Here is a 12,530-nt window from a genome sequence, read left to right as displayed (position 1 = left end):
GACTTCCCTTTGACCATTTCTAGTACCATACCTGAGGACTAACCTGAGGTATATGTCATCGAGTAAGTATATCTCTCCCAATTTTGAATCCAGGAACCAGAAAAATGCCCACAGTATAGGTCCACAGACCAATTAGTAATATTGTAAGGTCAGAATTCCATTTATTATCTGTCTCCATAAGCCACACTCTAACTTGAAGACTATAATGACATTTCAGTTCTCTTACTATCAGTCAGTCTATTGTATTCAGTAGAACTCAAAAGATCTTGGTATTCTTCTCCTGCATGCAATTACTACCAGTCCCTTTGAAAATAAAAACTGAACATGCTATTGTTTATATTTGCCACAGCTTTACAGAATCCTTTCTCAAGACACTCTAGACTCCTTTCAATTGATGAGCACTGAGTATGAGAAATGACAGATCTGGAAGCTAGGTGAATGGTTTTCATATTTTATTTGGATAACATCAAACTTTTGCTTGCCAACTCTTGATTTTCTTTGTTATATAAATTGTGAAATATTGTATTCTGCTTCCCATCTATCTCACATCTAGGAACATGATGTTTTATTAGTAAATACCAAAGAAGTCTTCAGCCAAAGTACTATTCTGGCTTTGTTTCCTGTTATGGTAATTATAGCCATGTTGCCTCTGATATTTACGTGCCTCTTACACTGGGCCTCTGACTATTCCAAGATCTATCATCTTTATTCACATTAAGGACCCAATAATGTGGCAATATCATCAACTGTCAACCCTAGTATGAAAAGACAAGCTGCACTGGGTTTCTCAGCGATGACCATGCCCCTTTCACTGGTGTGCTCTTTACTGCCTTAGTGAAGGAAACACATTTTGGACCCTTCTGGGGATCATGGTCCCATGGTGGATTTTCTGTTCTTGTGTAACACATTTATTTTAATTTACCCACCTTCTTGACTCTTCTGACACCTTCCTCAATTCTCTGCCAAGGCAGATCTACCATCTCGTGTCATTTACTGCACATTACCATCATCTTTAAGCTTGAAGAAGCCTTTCTCACATTGTATTAAGCTCAACTTCAGGTTAAATTCTGAGATATAAAAGAGTATTACCATGTCTATAAAGTCTCCACTACTCAGTCTTATTATTTTCTCATTTCCTCCTAGTTTCTGACTGTATATATATTAACCAAGACATGCAATAATTTGTTGACTAAACTGTTTTTTTTCCCCTAGTAGGGAAATGATTTCCCTGCTCTGCTGTAATGCTAAATATTGCCTGGAAGCTCTGAAGGGAGCTAGGGTGGTTTAAGAAAATAACAAGCATCTTTTGGTAAGGTATTCAACTCATGTGCGGTCTTTACTAATTTTCTAGGAGAAAGGAGGCTATTCTCCTCTAGCAAGTGGAAAAGTATTCCACAAGGTTAAAAAAGAGAATCCTGGGTTCAAGATTCTCAGACATATCCTCCCAGTTTTCATCACGTCAGGTCTCTGCGTTCTACTATTTTCCTAGCAGTATCCGGATTTCATTATAGGACACCTGTTGAGGCAACCTTCCTCATATCTGTTATTTAAGCCAAGATATAAGGCTATGCATAAGCCAACAAGTACTTTGTCATGGATGATGATGGCCTTGAAGATTTACATTAATCATTGCACATAAAAATCAACTCAAAATTTTTTTCCAAAATACCTATGTCCAAACTCTTCCCCCAGATATTTTGTACCAATTGATCAAGAATGAGACCTGGACATGAGCATATTTTGAAAGGCACTTAGAGATTTGGTATGCAACAAGGATCAAGAAGTTCTAATTTAGTTTATAAAACTGTATCCTACCTACCATTCTGAAGAATAATATCTGAATATGTAAGGACTGATTCTAAATTTGAAGGAAAGAAACTGGAGTGTACAACTATTTACATGTATAGAATTGATCAGATTTCTATTAAATAAATAAGCATGTAAACAAGTTTAAAATTCACTTAAAAAACAAAACCTTGAACTTTTTAAAAGTGGGAAGAACAATAAAATATATGTCTATAAAGAAAAAATGATGTTCCTAAATACAGAAAATTATTCAGTCCATCTTATTTTATTGTTCTGTAGCCCTAACCGATTTTAAGTGATGTCTTTCATCTTGTGGATTTTCTGTGCTCTTTATTTTTAATTAACTTTAAAAAATGACTTAGTTGATTTGTATCCAGATTGCCTAGGGAAATCCTAGAACTGTATCCTCCTCTTGTCTATATTGTAAAATGCTCAAGTTCAAATCACGTCAAATGCTATTTTGGCTAGTAAAGCCACAAATAAAGGTTGAATAGTAGGGGATTATATGTTTTCCTCTCATAGAGGTGATTGGAAAATAGATTCCTCCCTTCTTACAGGTGATGATTCTGTGAAACTATGTGATAATAGGTGACCTGGAAAAATATGTATATAACTCAGGGACCATTATTACTTCAGGCTTAATATATTGGAAGCTTTGATCCTGCCCTTGCCCCGCAAAATCAATTAGTCAGAGTAGAACTTTTTCTATCTTTCTGTATCTCTGTCTTGCTGTCCCTCTCCAATTCCTCCTTTTCTGTCTGATTTTATGTCTTTTGGTAGCACTATTGAAGGTAGCTCCTTCTGAGATTTTACTACCTCTTGTCTGACATTCCTCTCTTTCTAAGTTTGCAAGAGCTAGATTTTGACTGACAAAAAAAGCTTATCATGTAAATAAATCAGTGTTTGAAGGTGGATATTATTGATTTTGACTTGAATATACAATCTGGGTTAATTTGTTCATTAATAACTATTAATGAACTATCACAATTTGGAAACAAAATTGTTGCACTCAATCATCACATGACTCACTTCATCATGTATTCAGCCATCATATGAAAGTATGTTTCTGTTTGTATTTTGTTAACAATTCTCTTTGTAAACTCACTGTCTTTTCTCATCCTCTGACAATGTGTGTATTGTCAAGACACTGCATTTGTGCTGCTTCAATGTGCACATTGTAGTCACTCTGAATTTTTGCATATTGTTATCGTTTAGAATTCCTCCTTTGACACTAATTTATATTGAAAATTGAAAAGTGATTTTAGCACAGTTCCAGGATAAAAGATTAATACATAGACAATGAGTAACTGGATATCAAAATATTCAAAAAAATGCAGCATCATTTGAGATGGCATGATAACCAGGAAGTTCTTAGGGGTACATGTGGCAAAAGATATGAAAGAATTTTATCCTGAAAACTACAAAATATTGCTGGATAAATGAAAGGTGACATAAATAGAGAGATGTACCATGTTAATGGATAGGATAACATGGGTATAGTTAATATGTCAATTCTATGCAAATTGATCTACAGATTCAACTCAATTCCAATCAAACTGCCAGCAGGCATTTTTCCCCCCCCCTAGAAATTGACAAGCAGATCCTAAAATGCCTATAGAAAGGCAAAGGATCTAGAATAACAAAATGACCTTTGTAAAAAAAAAAAAAAGTTGGAGTGCTTATATCACCTGACTTCAAGACTTAGTAAGTTACAACAAACAGGATAGAATTAAGTTAGACAAATACATTAGAGGAACAGAATAGAGTCCAAAAATAGACCTGCATTTATATGGTCAAATGATGTGTGACAAAGTTGCAAAGGCAATTCCATGGAGAAAGGATAGTCTTTTCCAAAAAAATATTGTTTCAGCAAATATATATCCACATGTAGTGAACTTTGATTAATACCTTGAACTGTATGCAAAAATTTACTCCAAATTGATCATAGATCTAAGCTTAAAACCAAAACTTGTTAAACTTCTAAACTAAACAGAGGAGAAAGTGAAATTAGGTTAGGCAAAGATTTCTTAGATAAGACACCAAAAACATAATCCATAAAATAAAAAAAATGTAAATTGGACTTTATAAAAATGAAGACATTTTGTTCTTTGAAAGACATTGATAAGAACATGGAAAGATAATCACAGCCTGGAAGAAATTATTTTCAAATTAAATATATTATAAAAAAGTACCTTTGTCATATGTATGTCCTCATTATTTACAGTAGTTATAGTCTATAATATTATGTTGGTGTGAGCACTGAATTAGTCAATTCTGAGCCATTGCCCCCAGGAGAAACATAGGGTTAGGTTCCTGTGAGCCTCCAGTCACAATATATCCATCATCTGATTAGTACAAACCTTGTTTTGAGTGTGTTTCTGTTAAAGACGCCTCATTTAATATACATTGTTTATTCATTAATATTGAATTCATGGCCAACAGCACTATAATTCATGACAAAACAGAGCTTATCTAACACACTATAAGGCACATCACAGCCTTCATACACTTAGGAACAGTAAACAGCACTTGAACACTGTGGTTGGGGGCCATTTTAAATAGCAAAATTATCAAGGAAAAACCCCCAAGTGTGAAAACATAATACTGAGCAGATCATGAAATGGACACTTGTTTACAGTATGAGAGTTGAAACAATAAGGCAGAGTTTCACCTTGTTCAGCTTAAGATGGGAACACACACATTAGGGAACTCAAAATGTCCGTCTCTTTGCACATGTAGATAACCAATTATATATCTGTTACATGACAATATTTCTTTTTTGTCATGTTTAACTCATTTTGGGGAAGAAGTTAGTATTGGGAGAAGTAGAACATTTGGGAGAAGTAATGTATTTTGCCTGTGGCAGACACAATTAAGATATATTGTCCTTGTCTTTTGTTTGAGGGGACACATTTTTGCTTTTTGTTTCATATTCACTTTTTTAATTAAAAATATTTTATTGAGGTAAAATTAGTATATAACTTTAAATAAGTTTCAGGTGTACAACATTATAATTCGACATCTGTAAACACTACAGAGTGACTACCACCAGAAGTCTAGTTAACCATTCATCACCATAAAATTGACCCCCTTCACCCATTTTGCCCACCCAAATGGCAGTGTGATTTTACTCTCTTTTGTGGCTTAGTAGCGTTCCATGGATCATTTATTTATTTATTTATTTACCACATCTTCTTTATACACTCATCCATCGATTGACACTTAGGTTGTTTCTTTACTTTGGCTTTTGTAAATAATGCTGCAATAATCATAGGAGTGCATGTATCTTTTCCAACTGATTTTGTTTTTGTATTTTTCAGGTAAATATTCAGAAGTGGAATAGCTAGATTATGTGGTAGTTCTATTCTTATTTTTTAAAAGAATCTTCATACTGTTTTCTATAGTGGTGCACCATTTTACATTCCCACAGTGTAGGGTCTTCCCTTTTCTCCACATCCTCTCCAACACTTGTGATTTCTTGTATTTTTGATAATAGCCATTCTAACAGCTGTGAGGTGATATCTCATTATGGTTGTCTCATTATGGACTTGCATTTCCATAATAATGAGTGATGTTGAACATCTTTTCGTGTGCCTGTTGGCCATCTGTATGTTTTCTTTGTAAAAATATCTGTTCAGATCCTCTGTCCATTTTTGGATTTTATTGTCTGTATTTTTGTTGTTGAGTACATGAGTTCTTCATATATTTTGGATATTAACCCCTTGTCAGAAATCATTTACAAATATGTTCTCCCGTTCAGTAGGTTGGCTTTTCACTTTCATGATGTTTTCCTTTGCTGTGCAAGAAAATTTTTAGTTTGGTGTAGTCTCATTCATTTATTTTTGCTTTAGTCTCCCTTGCCTTTGAAGTCAGATCTACAAAAATATCGCTAAGAGAGATATCAAGGAGCTTAATGTCTATATTTTCTTCTATGAATTTTATGGTTTCAGGTATTATATTCTAGTCTTTAATCCATTTTGAGTTAATATTGGTGTATGGTGTAAAAAAGTGGTTAGTTTCATTCTTTAGCATGTGGCTGTCCAGTTTTGCCAACACCATTTATTGAAGAGACTGTCCTTTCACCATTATATATTATTGGCTCTTTTGTCATAAGTTAATTGTTTGTATATGCATGGGTTTATTTCTCGGCTCTCAATTCTGTTCCATTTATCTGTGTGTCTTTTTTTAAATATTTTATATTGTTTAATTACTATAGGTTTGTAGTATAGTTTGAAATCAGAGAGTTTGATACATCCAGCTTTGTTCTTTCTCAAAATTGCTCTGGCTATTTGGGATCTTTTGTGATTCCAGATAAATTTTAGAATTATTTGTTCTAGTTCTGTGAAAAATGGCATTGGAATTTTGATAGAAATTGTATTTAATCTATATATTGCTTTGGGAAGTACAGACATTTTAACAAGATTGTTTATTCTGATCCATGAGGACAGGCTACCTTCCATTTATTTATGTTGTCTTCAATTTCTTTCATCAATGTCTTGTAGTTTTCTGTGTATAGGTTTTTTACCTCCTTGGTTAAATTTATTCTTAGGTATTTTATGATTTTTGATGCAATTGTAAATGGGATTGCTTTCTTAATTTTTATTTCTGAAAGTTTGTTATTTGTGTATAGAAATACTACAGATTTATGTATATTCATTTTGTGTCCTGCAACTTTACTAAAGTAATTTATTAGTTCTAACGGTTTTTTTTTTTTTTTTTTTTTTTTTTTGGTACAGTCTTTAGGGCTCTCTCTATATAGTATCATGTCATCTGCAAATAGTGAGAGTATTACTTCTTCCTTTTTTGATTTGGATGCCTAATTGCTGTGGCTATGTCCAATACTGTGTTGGATAAAAGTGGCAAAATTGGGCATCCTTGTCATGTTCTTGATCTTAGAGGAAAAGCTTTCAGGTTTTCACTGTTGAGTATGATGTTAACTGTGAGATTTTCATATATTGCCTTTATTATGTTGGGGTACTTTTCCTTTGTACCCACTTTGTTGAAATTTTTTGTCACAAATGGATGTTGAATTTTGTCACATGCTTTTTTTTTGCATATATTGAGATGATCATATGATTTTTATCCTTCATTTAGTTAATGTGGTGTATCTCACTGATTGATTGATTTGTGGATGTTGAAGCATCCTTGCATCACTGAAATAAATTCCACTTAATCATGGTGTATGATCGTTTTAATATATTGTTGAATTTGGTTTGCTAATATTTTGTTGAGGATTTTTGAATCTATACTCATCAAGGATATTGGCCTATAATTTTCTTTTTTGTGGTATTCTTTTCTGATTTTGGTATCAGGATAATGTTGTCCTCATAAAATGAGTTTGGAAGTGTCCCTTCATCTTCAATTTTTTTGGAAGAGTTTGAGAAGGACAGTTATTAAATCTTTTGTGAATGTTTGGTATAATTCACCAGTGAAACTGTCTGGTCCTAGACTTTAGCTAGTTGGGAGTTTTTAAATTACTGCTTCAATCTCCTTATTTGTTATTGGTCTGTTTAAATTTTATATTTCTTCATGATTTCCTTGGTAGGTTTTAAGTTTCTAGGAATGTATCCATTTCGTTTAGGTTGCCCAATTTGTTGTCATATATTTGTTGATAATAGTCTCTTATGATCTTTTGTATTTCTGTGGTATCATTTGTAACTTCTCTTTCATTACCAATTCTGTTTATTTGAGGCATCACTCTTTTTCCTTGACTTGTCTAGCTAAAATTTTGTCAGTTTTGTTTATCCTTTCAAAGAACCTGCTCTTAGTTTCATTGTTCTTTTCTATTGTCTTTTTAGTCTCTATTTCATTTATTTCCACTCTTATCTTTATTATTTCCTCCCTTCTACTAACTTTGGGCTTCACTTGTTCTTCTTTTCCTAGTTTTTGTAAGATGAAAATCTAAATTTTATTTGATGCTTTTCTTGTTTCTCAAGGTAGGCTGTATTGCTGTGAACTTCTCTCTTAGAACCGCTATCGCTGTATCCCATAGATTTTGGTATGTTTACTTCTGTTTTCACTTGTCTCTAGGTATTTTTTGATCAATGACCTATTGGTTGTTCAGTAGCATGGTGTTTAATTTTGTGTTTTTTCCAGTTTTCTTCTTGTAATCGATTTCTAGTTTCACTTCTTTATAGTGGGAGAAGATGCTTGATATGATTTCAATCTTTTTGAATTTATTGAGACTTGTTTTGTGGTGTAACATGTGATTTACACTGGAAATGTTCCATGTACATTTGAAAAAAATGTGTATTCTGCAGTTTTTGGATGTAACGTTCTCTCTCTATATATATCTGTTAAGTCTATTAGAGTTAATATGTCATTTAAGGCTGATATTTTCTTATTGATGTTCTGTCTGAATTTTCTATACATTGATGCACGTGCATTGTTAAAGTCCCCTACTATTATTGTATTGCTTTTCATTTCTCCCTTTAAGTCTGTTAACATTTGCTCTTTATATTTGGGTGCTCCTCTGTTGGGTGCATATACATTTATAAATATTATATCTTCTTCCTGGATTGACTCCTTTATCATTACGTAATGCCCTTCTTTTTTTTTTTATTACATTCTTTGTTTTAAAGTCTATTTTGTCAACTATGAGTATAGCTATACCAGTTTCTTTTTGTTTTCATTTGCATGAAATATCTTTCTTCAATCCTTCACTTTCAGGCTGTGTATGTTCTAAATTTGAAGTGAGTCTCTTGTAGGCAGCATATAAATGAGTCCTGTTTTTTTAAATCTATTCAGCCACTCTATGTCTGTTGATTGCATAATCTACTCCATTTACATTTAAAGTAATTATTGATAGTATGTACTTAATGCCATTTTGTTAATTATTTTCTGGCTGTTTTCATAGTTCCTCTCTGTTTCCTTCTTCTCTTTCTTTCTTTCCTTGTGGTTTGATGACTTTCTTTAGCATTATGTTTAGATTCCTTTCTCATTTTCTTTTTTGTATTTACTATAAGCTTTTGCTTTGTGGTTACTGTGAGGTTCACATATAACACCCTATATGTATAATGACTTGTTTTGAGTTGATAGCAACTTAAGTTTGAACACTTCCAAAACTTTACATTTTTAATCCACACCCCCACGTTTTATATTTTTGATGTCACATTTTACATCTTTTTATTTTATGTATTCCCTAATTAATTATTGTAACTTTAGTTAATTTTAATACTTTTGCCTTTTAACCTTCATACTTGCTTTATAAGTGATAGTTCTACTACCTTTACTATGTATTTACATTTTGCAGTGAGATTTTGCTTTTGTATGTTTTCTTGTTAATTTGTGCAATTTCTTTTCAGTTTAGAGAAATTCTCTTTAACATTTCTTTTTCTTTAAATTGAAGTATAGTTGATGTACAATATTATATAAATTACATGTGTACAATATAGTGATTCACAATTTTTAAATGTTATACTCCATTTATAGTTCTTATAAAATATTGATTATATTCCCCATGTTGTACAATATATCCTAGTAGCTTATTTTATACATAGTAGTTTGTACCTTGTAATCCCCTACTCCTATACTGCCCCTCCCCTCTTCCTTCTCCTCACTGGTAACCACCAGTGTGTTCTCTATATCTGTGAGTCTGTTTCTTTTTTGTTATATTCAGTAGTTTGTTGTATTTTTTAGATTCCACACATAAGTGATATCATACAGTATTTGTCTTTCTCTGACTTATTTCACTTAGCATAATGCCCTCCAAGTCCATCCATGTTGCTGCAAATGGCAAATTTTCTTTCTTTTTTATGGTTGAGTAGTATTCCATTGTATATATATACCATATATTATTTATTCATTCATCTGTTGATGGACATTTAGGTTGCTTCCATATCTTCGCAACTGTAAATAATCTTGCTATGAACATTGGGGTGCATGTATATTTTTGACTTAGTGTTTTCATTTTTTTTCAGATATACACCCTGAAGTGAAATTGCTGGGTCGTATGGTAGCTCTGTTTTTAGTCTTTTGAGAAACCTCCATACTGTTTTCCATAGTGGCTATACCAATCTACATCCCCACCAACAGTGTATTCCTTTTCTCCACATCCACACCAACATTTGTTATTTGTGTTCTTTATTTTTTTGATGATTCTGACAGGTGTGGGGTGATATCTCACTGTGGGTTTGATTTGCATTTCCCTGATGATTAGTGGTGATGAGCATCTTTTCATGTGTCTGTTGGCCATCTGCACTTCCTCTTTGGAAAACTGTCTGTTCAGTTCTTCTGCCCATTTTTTAATTGAGTTGTTTGTTTCTTTGATGTCGAGTTGTATGAGCCATTTATATATTTTAGAGATAAACCCTTTGTCAATCATTTCATTTGAAAATCTTTACTCCCATTCAGTAAGTTGTCTTTTCATTTTGTCAATGGTTTCCTTTGCTGTGCAAAAGCTTTTAAGTTTAATTAGGTCCCATTTGTTTATTTTTGCTTTTATTTTCTTTGCTTTAGGAAACAAATCCAAAAAATATTTCAATGATTTATGCCATAGAATGTTTTTTAACATTTCTTCTAAGGCTTGTTTAGTGGTGATGAACTCCTTCAGCCTTTGCTTATCTGGAAAACTCTCAATTTCTCCTTCAACTCTGAATGGTAACTTTGCTGTGTAGAGAATTCTTTTCATAGTTTTTTCCTTTCAGCGCTTTGAATATGTCATGCCACTCTCTTCTGGCCTGTAAAGTTTCTGATGAAAAATCTGCCAAAATCCTTATGGGGTTTCCCTTGTATGTAACAAGTTGTTTTTCTCTTGCTGCTTTTAAGATTCTCTTTTTATCTTTAACTTTTATGATTTTGAATATAATGTGTCTTAGTGTGGATCTCTTTGGGTTCATCTCATTTGAAACTCTCTGGGTTCCCTGAACCTAGATGTCTATTTTCCTCTCCAGATTAGGGAAATTTTCAGCCATTATTTCATGAAATAAGTTCTTTGGCCCTTTCTCTCCCTTTTTTCCTTCTGAGACCCCTATAATGTGAATGTTATTCTACTTGATACTGTCCCAAAGGTCCCTTAAGTATCTTCACCTTTTAAATTTTGTTGTTGTTGTTGTTGTTGCTTTATCTGGTTGAGTTCCATTGTTTTGTCTTGCAGCTTGTGGATCCATTCTTCTGCTTCATCTACTCTGTTGTTGAACCCCTATAGTGTATTTTTCAGTTCAGTAATTATATTCTTTTGTTCTGTAACTTCTGTTTAGTACTTTCTTATATTTTCTCTTTCTTTATTGAGGCTCTTACTGTGCTCATTCATTCTTCTCCCAAGTTTGGTGAGCATCTTTATGACCATTACTTTAACTCTTTATCAAGTAGGTTGCTTATCTCCATTTCATTAAGATCTTTTTCTGGGGTTTTGTCTTGTTCTTTCATTTGGAACATATTCCTCTGCCTGATCATTTTGGCTGACTCTCTGTGTTTGTTTCTTTGTATTAAGCAAATCAACTCCCTCTCCCAGTCTTGGAGGAGTGGCCTTGTGTAGATGTCCTGTGGGGTTCAGAAGTGCAATCCCCTCTGGCCACCAGAGCTAGGCACTCAAACGGTATTCCCTGAATGGGTTGCATGTGCTCATCTGCTATGGTGGGGCCGTGGCTCCAGTGCAGCAGTGGGCAGAGCCTTTGCCCAGTCAAGCTGGGCATTCATGTCTGTGGCCACAGTGGTGGCCAGGTCCTTGTCTGGCCTGGCTATGGTACATAGCTGCAACATAGGAGTGGGTGGGGCTTCTAGCAAGGTGCACCCACTTGGCTCTAGCAGGTTAGAGAGATAGCTCCAAAATGGCGCCTGTCAGCACTAGCTTAGCTGAATAGGCTGAGACTGCAAAAATGGTATCTGCCTGTGTCTCTATCCCTGGAGAGGGTCTCAACAGTTTCCTGCCTCACTGGTAGATACCTTAAGATTAATAAACTGGTCTCCTTCACCTATGGTCTAAGTGCTTTTCAAACTGCTGTTTTTGTCCTGGGTCCCAGGGCAAGTGTGTCTGTGTGTGAGCCTTTAAGAGTGGGTTCTCTGGTCCCTACAGTTTCATGGTTTTTCTGAACATAATTGGTTTTCAGAGACAGGCATTTAGGGGGTCTCATCTCTCCTGTGCAGTATCTAAGGGTTGAGGTGCCTGATATGGAGTACAAACCCCTTGCTCCTCAGGGAAAAGTTCTGTATTTCAAGATCTCTCTTGATTGAGAATTTCTGTGGCTGGGATGATTGTTTGTTTTGCTTTGTTTTTGTTTAGTGAGACTGTGTCTCTGCCTCTCCTACCCATCTTGTTGCTGCCTTTCTATCCTTTGTTGTGGAGGCTCTGTTCATTCAGTTTTTAGGTCTCTTCAAAAGAAATTTTTCCATTAGTAGTTGTAGATTTATTGTGACTGTGGAGGAGGTGAGTTCAAGATCTTACTATGTTGCCATCTTGAACCTCTTTCCCACATTCACTCTTGAGTTGAGATGAGGAGGAGTTCTCCTTTATAACTTTTATGGGACGATTTAGAATTTATTTTCATTCAATAGACATTAATTAACAACTGCCAATCTGAGTCCCTGAAACATTCTTTCTTCTGGATTTCTACTCTTCTTTCTTCTTGCAATGTTGATGTGACTTCAAGTTTCTTCCTTTTTAAGCCCTCAAGTCCCTTCCTTTTCAAGCCACTCTGTCATGGGGAACATGTTTCAGAAATTATTCCATGGCCTGCCCACACCACTAGAGATCCCTATTCCAAATCAATCCAAGTTATAATTCCATG

Source organism: Eschrichtius robustus, chromosome 17, assembly GCF_028021215.1.
Source record: "Eschrichtius robustus isolate mEscRob2 chromosome 17, mEscRob2.pri, whole genome shotgun sequence".
In the NCBI taxonomy this organism is placed as follows: domain Eukaryota; kingdom Metazoa; phylum Chordata; class Mammalia; order Artiodactyla; family Eschrichtiidae; genus Eschrichtius; species Eschrichtius robustus.
This window is presented reverse-complemented; position numbering follows the sequence as displayed.